The sequence below is a fragment of the Vigna angularis genome, chromosome 1 (genome assembly GCF_016808095.1).
Source record: "Vigna angularis cultivar LongXiaoDou No.4 chromosome 1, ASM1680809v1, whole genome shotgun sequence".
Classification (NCBI taxonomy): domain Eukaryota; kingdom Viridiplantae; phylum Streptophyta; class Magnoliopsida; order Fabales; family Fabaceae; genus Vigna; species Vigna angularis.
The window spans coordinates 50,129,722-50,139,942 of NC_068970.1; the positions used below are offsets into that span (position 1 = coordinate 50,129,722).

The 10,221-nt window shown below is 31.7% G+C and overlaps 1 non-coding gene across 1 annotated transcript; it reads right to left on the reverse strand.

Annotated features, from left to right (window-relative positions):
- Positions 1-5,810: 5,810 nt before the first annotated feature.
- Positions 5,811-5,917, reverse strand: LOC128195138 (small nucleolar RNA R71). Its single transcript, XR_008246710.1, has one exon. It is a non-coding gene; the product is annotated as a small nucleolar RNA R71 (small nucleolar RNA).
- Between the last annotated feature and the right edge of the window lie 4,304 nt (positions 5,918-10,221).

Consider the following 10,221-nt stretch of genomic DNA (forward strand, 5'->3'; position numbering starts at 1 on the left):
AGCTTCCTTAATGTTCTTAGGTTCTATCTGCGACATAAAAGCTACATTCATACAAAAATTTACTAAATTTCTTCTAGTGTTTACCCCTTTTGATATGTCGCCAATGATGTTGTCCAATGATAATCCTCTAGGTTGTTGCCATATTTTGTTTAGATCTTCATCATCTTGAGGATTATTCATTTTCTCTTCATTGGTTGTCTTTTGCAAGTCTTCATTTTCACCTGCATCTGATTCATCTGACTCAAGAGGTTTTACCTCAAGGTCCACAATTTCGTCAAAGACAACATGTACAGATTCTTCTATTTCAAGTGTTTTCCGATTAAAGACTCTATAAGCTTTGCTAGTTAGAGAATATCCTAGAAAAATAGCTTCATCGGATTTGGAATCAAATTTTCCTAAATTTTGTTTTCCATTATTTAAGACAAAACATTTGCATCCAAAAATTCTTAAATGTGAAACATTTGGTTTTCTACCTTTAAAAAGTTCATAAGGAGTACATTTCAAAATTGGCCTAATAAGCATTCTATTCAATACATAACATGCAGTACTCACAGCATCAGCCCAAAATTGTTTAGGAACACTATATTCATTTAACATAGTTCTAGCAAGTTCCTCTAAGGATCTATTCTTTCTTTCTACAACTCCATTTTGTTGAGGAGTTCTAGGTGCAGAAAAATTATGAGAAATGCCATATTCTTCACAAAAAGTTTCAAAAGATTCATTTTGAAATTCACCTCCATGGTCACTTCTAATAGCCTTTATTTTCAAGTCCTTTTCATTTTGAACTAAATTTGCAAACTTTTTAAATTCTTTGAAAGCTTCACTTTTAAGAGTAAGAAAGAAAGTCCAAGTATATCTTGAATAATCATCCACAATAACTAAAGCATAATAATTTCCTCCAAAACTTTTTATCCTAGAGGGACCAAATAAATCCATGTGCAAAAGTTCCAAGGGTTTTAAACTAGAAACAACATTTTTCGAATGGAAAGATGATTTCACTTGTTTTCCCTTTTGACATGCATCACACAATTTATTTTTCACATATTTTAGTTTTGGTAAACCAATTACTAAGTCTTTAGAAATGAGTTTATTCAATTGTTGCATATGAATATGTGCAGCTCTTTTATGCCATAACCATGGATTTTCTTCTTTTACTACTAAACATGAAATATTCCTATTTGATGCATTTTCTAAATCAATCAAATAAATATTGTTATGCCTTATTCCTTTCAAAGCAATTTCAGAAGAATCATTTTTATAAATAGTGCAAGAATTTTGTTCGAAGGTTACCTTGAATCCTTTATCGCATAATTGACTAATGCTAATTAAGTTGTGCTTTAATCCTTCCACATATAGCACGTCTTTGATCATCAAGGTATCTTCACTTCCAATATCTCCTATTCCAAGGATTTTTCCTTTGTTGTTGTCACCATAGGTGACAAAGCCTCGTTCCTTTTTCCGGAAGCTTGTAAATTTCTTTTTATCTCCGGTCATGTGTTTTGAACATCCACTATCAAGACACCACATATACTTCCTTGGTTTTGATAATTCCTACAACATAAAAAGAACAAGCTATTTAGGTACCCAACTATTTTGTATGGGTCCTTTGGGTTAGATTAAAAAGATTAAAATCATTTTACAACCCAAGCATATCTTCCACTTGGAACACCATAATGCTTAATTTTACATTTATTAGATGTATGACCCTTTTTCATACAATAAAAGCATGATGCAACATTTGTGTTCCTATAAGTTGTTCCTTTTTCTACCCAAGTTCTACGGGTTCTATGATTATGTTTATTTTTAGGAACATACTTATTTTTAACAACCTTATTTTCATTATTTTTACTACATTCTCCAGTGGTTGTATTTTCAGAAAAATATTTGAATTTTATGCAAGATTCACATTCATTATTAGCAACATATTTTTCTTTTTCATAATATAAAACTTTACTTTTTAAATTTCTAATTTCTTCCGCTTGATATAAAAATTTATTTTTCAAACTTCTGTTTTCTTCAGATAAATTTGTAAATTCAGTTTTCAAATTATCATTTATCTTAGAGAGATTTTCAGAAGTAGATTTCAAATTTTCATTTTCTTCAAGAATATTTTCAAAATTCAATTTTAACTTTTTGAAGTCCCTTTTCAATTTCTTATGAGCTATATCTAATTTTTCAGATTCTACTAATAAAGCAGCATAAGTATCATGCAGTTCATCTTCATCCATATGACTATCATTATCAGAATAGTGTGAACTACTTACTTGGCTGACGTTATCATCATCTGCCATCAAACAAATGTTTGCTTCTTCATCTGAGTCGCTTGAATCTGAAATGGTCTCATTGTCGTCTTCCCAGGCAATGTAGGCCTTCTTTTTCTTGAAGAATCTTTTCTCCTTCTTGTCTTCACCCTTCTTTTGATTTGGGCAGTCTGCTTTTAGATGCCCCTTTTCTCCACAGCCATAACATCGGTAATTTGAGGAAGATGCTTGATTATCTTTCTTTTCGTATCTAAATCTTCCTTTACCTTTAGACTTCATGAACCTGTTTAACCTTTTGATCATAAGACTTAAATTTTCTTCTTCGTCTGAGTCTTCATCTTCTGATTTACCTTTGCTTCTTTCGACTTCCGACTTTAATGCCAAACTCTTCTTGTTGTTTTTGGCTTTTGCTTCTTCTTCATCAAGTCTTCCAAGATCTAGTTCATGTTCCCTCAACTTTCCAAATAATGCAGCCATGGTCATTGTGTTGAGATTTTGTGACTCAGAAATTGCAGTCACTTTTGGTTGCCAAGACCTGTCTAAAGATTTCAAGATTTTAATAATAAGCTCATCAGTATCGAAAGACTTACCTAATCCAATAAGATGATTTACGATGTTGGTGAAGCGTTTCTGAACATCTACTATTGTTTCCCCTTGCTTCATCCTGAACATTTCGTATTCCTGGATTAAGGTATTCTTCCTAGCTCTCTTAACATCATCTGTACCTTCATGGGTTACTCTAAGTACTTCCCACATTTCTTGTGCAGTTTTACAAATAGAAATCCTGTAAAACTCGTCAACAGTTAAAGCAGATGAAATAATATTACGAGCTTTTACATCATTACCAAATTTTCTCTTATCTTCAGCAGTCCATTGGTCACGGGGCTTTGGTTCCTGCATATTGTTAATTGGAACAAAAGGACCAGATACAACAGCATCCCAAATATCTATATCAATAGATTCCATAAATATTTGCATTCTTACCTTCCAGAATGCGTAATTTTAACCTGTGAATAGTGGTGGTCTATTGATAGAAGCACCCTCTGCAAATGTTTGATGCGATCCCGCCATTTGAATGACTATCAAAGCAAGCTCTGATACCAATTGTCAGAGCGGCTGCAGCGGAATGGTTAGCGTGGGATAACAAACCAAGAGGGGGGGTGAATTGGTTCTTACTAAAATCGTGTGCCTTAAAAATTTCTACTCAATTAAACTTACTTAGCAAATAATAAAGACAATAAAATAGAGTAAGGTTGAGAGAAATTTGCACAGTTGATTTTATCCTGGTTCGGATCTTACCAATCCTACGTCCAGTCGCTTATCTCAAAAACAAGATAAACACTTCACTAATCACAAAACTATTACAAACTACAATCACACAGATACAATTTGTAAAAGTTTAGAAGACACCTCTCTTGAAGCCACAAGAGATGAAACAACACCTCCTTTGAATCTTCACAAAGGATGAAACACTTCCTTCGAATACTTCACGAAGGATGATTCTCTTCCAGACACTTCCTCAGACACACCAAGGATGAACAAGCTATTCCTCTGTCACCGCAGTAGCACTTTAGGACTTTGCAGACAAGAGTTTCTTTAGCTTCAATAGAGTTCTCAAAGAGTTCAGAGATTTTTGCACAAGGGAAGAGTTGAAGTTGAGAGAAAATGAGAGTCTATTTATAGACTCATCCAAAGGCTCCTCCATTTTCGCTTTTAGACTTTCTGACTGTGTTAGATACTTCAACGGCTCTAAAAACGGCTAGTTTTTCAAACATTCACCTTGTTAATCGATTAACAGCCCTTGTTAATTGATTAACGCTAATCGATTAACACCCTCTGTTAATCGATTAGCACTGCACTGCTGGGCTTCTCCATGGCTCTCTGGAACAATCGATTAACAGCCCTTGTTAATCGATTAACGTTAATCGATTAACACCCTCTGTTAATCGATTAACACTGCACAGAATTTTGCTTATGATTTATTTTTACATCACTTTTGAATACATACATGAAACTACTAATTTTCCTATGTTCATACAATTATTACAAAATATTTCAAGTCTACAAAGATCATTCTTGATTGTTCTTGACTTGATTTGGACATCATCAAAACTTCATCTTCATCATTTTGCTAACATAGAGATAGTGAGCAAAATGCACTCTCTCGCACTATTTTTTTTTTGGTCATAAAATAACATATGACGTCAGCGACCAACCTACCCAATGTCATAGTACATTATACAGTGGATGCCCTAACTGGCTGACGTCTAATTGGCACTCAAAATCCATTTTTGCTCTACATTTTTTTATTAATTTTATAAACACATTTAGGCATTGGCCCTATCAACCTTCTGACATATAAATTTTATATGGAGAGCGAAACATCTTTTCGGTTCAAGTTTTTAATGAATCCAATAGACTTAGACGATGTTTCTTTAACCCAACCAATGTCTAAACGACTACAAACATCAACTTTGAGGATTTCCGACATTATATGCTTCATTTTCTTATGGCTTGAGCTGGGCAGCATAACAACTCAAGCTAGGTAGCTTGACAGCACGAGCTTAATAGCTTGTCAACCTAAGCTCTACAGTTACACAGCTAGAGCCTGAGAAGTGTTCAACATCGTATTGGACATCGGTGGAAAAGTAAAGCCGACTTTGAACTACTTTATGATGTTAGTTAGGTTGGATGGCCAACATCTATTTCATCATTTTTTTACAAAGGTTGAGCTCAACAAGTATTGAACGTGATATTGAACGTTGATGGTCTACCAAAACTGACTTTGAACGTGTTTATGACGCCGATCGAGTTAGGTGACCAACGTCTAATTCCTGATTTGGTTTGCATGTACTTGCAGTTTACCTCCACCCCCTATGTTTCACTATGTTGACTTTTGGTGATAAGAGTTGACTTAGTGCATGACTAGGGGCAATCTTGGGCAATTACCACCCTTTCATCGGTAAGCTAGGCATTCTAGGAATTTTTCTTTAGAGATAGTCCCACCATTTGAGTCCATACCATTAGAGTCTCAGCATTCTGATTATGTGTCTACTGCTTCATACGTTGTGCATACCACATCTAATTCTGCATCTGCATATGATTGTGAATCTGCATCTTCATCTTCATCTACATCTGCATCTTCATATTTTCAGCATACTAAGAACAATATGGCTCAACCTCCACCTCGCGAGAGGACTCTTAAGGAGTTGGCTACACCTGACTTCACATATGAAAGCTTGTGCCATCCAGTATCCTGATGAAGGCGTGTCATATGTTCTCAAAACTAGACTAATCCATTTGTTTTCCAAGTTTCATGGTCTTACAAGTGAATGCCCACACAAGCATCTGAAGGAGTTCCACATAGTATATTCAACAATGAAGCCTTCAGATGTTCCTAAAGATCACATATTCCTAAAGGTGTTTCCACATTCATTAGAGGGGGTGGCAAAGGATTGGTTGTACTACCTTGCGCCTATGTCTATCACGAGTTGGGATGATCTTAAGAGATTATTTTTGGATAAATTTTTCCCAACATCCAGGACCATGGCCATAAGGAAAGATATTTCTAGAATTAGGCAACTCGGTGGTGAAAGCTTATATGAATATTGGGAAAGATTTAAGAAGCTTTGTGCAAGCTGCCCACACCACCAGATCTTAGAGCAAATCCTTCTCCAATACTTCAATGAAGGTCTAAACAACTTGGAAAGGAGTATGATAGAAGCTGCCAGTGGTGGAGCCTTTGGTAATGACACCTGCTGAAGCCAGACATTTGATTAAGAAAATGGCTTCTAACTCTCAACAGTTCAGCGCAAGGAATGATGCTAGGTTCTTATTTTGCAAATATAAAGATAAAGAGCAAGCTTGATGCTCTTGTTAATTTGATGACTCAATTGGCTGGGAATCAGAATCAGAAGTCTGCAACTGTTGCACGTTTATGTGGTATTTTCCCTTCCAGTGACCATTATACTGATGTTTGTCCATCTTTGCAACAATCTATTGGCCCTGATTCACCTCAAGCTTATGTTGCAAACATCTACAACAATAGGTAGTCGCAGCCACAACCACAACAGCAGCAAAATTATGACCTCTCTAGCAACAAATACAAGTCAAGGTGGAGGAATTACCTTAATCTGAGATGGTCTAATGTTTTGCAGCAGCAACAACTTCCACCACCACCACCACCATTCCAGAATATTGGCGGTCAGAGTAGACCGTTTGTGCCTCTACCACTAGTCCAACAATATCAAAGGCAACAACATCAACATGATATGTCTGCACCAATAACTCCTCTTCAACCTTCCACCTCTGAGTCATCATTGAAAGAGTTAGTCAGGTATATGACTATGCAAAATATGCAGTTCCAACAAGAGACTAGAGCGTCGATCTAGAGCCTGACCAATCAGATGGGGCAGATGGCCACACAACTAAATCAAGCATAGTCACAAAATTTGGATAGATTGCCTTCTCAAACTGTGCAGAATCCTAGAAATAAAAATGTTAGTGCCATCACCCTGAGATATGGGAAGCAAATTCAGATATCCACTATGTCACCTCTTGCACCTGCACCTACATCCACACATGCACCTACTCAACCTAATAAAGAGGATGATCTTACTACATCTAAGAGAAAAAAAGAAGAGCAGGCAGGTACAAGCAGGAAACTTCAGCCAGGTGGACCTTCTTCTTCCCCAGCACTTCTTTTGACGTGAACCTTATAGAAATTCTTACAATATTTACAACTAACTATATAAATTACCACTTTTTATATTAGTTAATATAAAAAATCACTATAAAAAGTGATTTTTATTTGTATTTTGTTTATAGCTTTATATTTTTTTAAAAAAATTAGTTGTTTTTAGCGTGAACAAATTACATATAATATTATCATATAAGCAAACAATACACATAATATAGTTTATTAAAAGAAATAGGTTTAATCATCTTAAAGAAATAGGTTTAATCATCTTGGACATCCCTATTTCTGTAGGATTTATAATGCACTTATCATTTGTAGATACTTAAAAGATAATATTTAAAATTATTTTTTAATTAAACTTGTAATTATCTCTTTAAATACAATTAACTTTTATTTTTCAATATTTTTGTTAAAATTATTTCTCATATATACACCATTGGTTACAATATATTATAATAAAATTAAAATTTTAATAATGATATAAAAACAAATTATAGAAATATTTTATTAATAGAAGTCAAATATTTTTAATATTCAAAATTAATATAAAAGATAAAAAAGAAAATCACGCAATCATTATTTCTGATAATAAATAACATGTACTAATACTGCAATTAAAAAAAGTTATTGATTATTAGTGTGGTGACTTCCCGGATACCACGGCAAGTTGAAACTAAAAAGTATCTTACTTTTTCAATGAACTTAGAAGTCAAATTTCGAGATATATATATATATATATATATATATATATATATATATATATATATATATATATATATATATATATATATATATATATATATATATATATATATATATATATATATATATATATAATGTCTTTGATATAATATTATACATATAAGTAATGGTAATTAATATAATATAAAAATAATTTAATTATGTTAGAACTCTTTTATAAATTGAAACTTTTTAATTGAGTTTTTATTAAAAAAAATTATTAAATATATAAAAATTTATATTTTTAATTGAGTTAATGTGATTAATATATGAGAATTAATAATAAATTATATTTATATAAATATCTAATTTATCATTTTTTTTATAATTTACTTTTAGTTAAAAAACTAGTAGTGAATTTTGAATTAAGAAAATAATTTTGTTGATTTCCATCTAACTTTATTAATTATATATATGATTCTTTTGTAATTTTCTCAAACAAATATAATTTGTCTTGTGAGAACAAAAATATTTTATTTTATACGAATAATTTGTTGATTGTAGTTTAATATTATTGTTGATGTGAAATTAAACTGTTGGGGTTAATACAAATAATTCTTTTGTGGTTAATATATATATTAAATTGTTGTGATTAATAAATTATGTATGAAATTTTAGGAGTTAAGTAATTTTTATCTGATAAGAGTGCATATGTTGTGTCCGATTCTGTTCTTAATATATATATAAAAAAAACACTTAATTAAAAATATCCAAATATACTATAGACTTGAAACCTAATTAGTTCCAAAAATTCAATGTATCATCTTATAAACCCTTTTCTTTCTTTCTTTTCTTCTCTTATCTTCTCATTTCATTACATTCTCAACCGTAACTCATCTAAGAAGATCAAATCAATATAATGTAATCTGGATAGACCCATATGCGTAGTGGTCTTTATCAAATAAAGATTAAAAAATATCATTTTTTTTTTCAAATTACACGTATATAAATGTTACATATAGATATATGATCATTGAAGCGACTCAATGAAAAATTTATCAGTAACAAATTCTGTTGAAGAAAAACATAACTTTCATTAGCTTTGAGACTATAATGTAATTAACAGAATATTTATTATACTTCGATATTGAACATTTAACGTATGGTGATGTTGGTTGAATTCTAATAAAAAATTCATGAACTTTTGATAATAAGTTTGAACTCTAAAAAAATAAAGACTTTGATTAGAATATTATGAATGAAAGAAGAAATGAATATTAAATCATTCATCATACGTTAACTTATTATAATTTAACAATTATATTATAGTTTAGAGTTAACTTAAAGTTGTAAGTTTGAAAGAAATATTATATTAATGTTTTAATGATTATATAATAAAAAATAGTTCATATTATCTTATTCTTAACTAGGTTTCAATATTATTAGTAAAATTAATTTATTACTGATTTAGTAATGAATTCATGGAATTACATACCAAGAAGTGTTCTGATATTTGTTGGATTAAAAAATATTATTGATTAAATTAAAAATTTTAATTTTATATATTTTCTTTAAGTAAAATATTATTATATGTTAGCACAAAAAATATAATTAATATTGTACTATATAAAATATATCGATCGGAGTTAATGGTCATTCATGAGCAATTATCAGGTATTAATAGGTTAGATTGTCTTAGGCTTTAACCTACGATATTCAAGGAAGGACGACCGACCCTCAAACAAATTTAACCGAAACATTTTGCCACCTATCGTGGGACTCGAGCGGCATCTCCATGAAGCCACGAAAAACCAGACGCGCGCTCGGTCTCAACATCGCTACTTCGGATTAACACCAGGTTTTGCAACAAGAGTAAAAAAATTCCGTAATAATTTCTAAAGACCTCTTAATTTTAAATTATAAAATATTATGCACAAGATGGTTCAGAGTTGCGTTCAACTTGGTCAGGTTCTACCAACTCTTAATTTTAAATTATAAAATATTATGCACAGCATGGTTCAAAAATGCGTTCAACCTTGTCAAGTTCTACCGACTCTTAATTTTAAATTATAAAATATTATGCATAAGATGGTTCAGAGTTGTGTTCAACTTGGTCAGGTTCTACCAACTCTTAATTTTAAATTATAAAATATTATGCACAGCATGGTTCAGAAATGCGTTCAACCTTGTCAGGTTCTACCCACTCTTAATTTTAAATTATAAAATATTATGCACAGGACGGTTCAGAGCTGCGTTCAACTTGGTCAGGTTCTACCAACTCTTAATTTTAAATTATAAAATATTACGCACAAGATGATTTAGAAATGCGTTCAACCTTGTCAGGTTCTACAAACTCTTAATTTTAAATTATAAAATATTATGCACAAGATTGTTCAGAGCTGCGTTCAACCTTGTTAGGTTCTACCGACTCTTAGTTTTAAATTATAAATTATAAAATATTATGTGCAGGAAGGTTAAGACCTCCACAGGTCAGGTTCTACCAACTTTTAATTTTAAATTATAAATTATAAAATATCATGTGTTGAAAGGTTCAGACCTATCTTCAACTGTGTCAGGTTA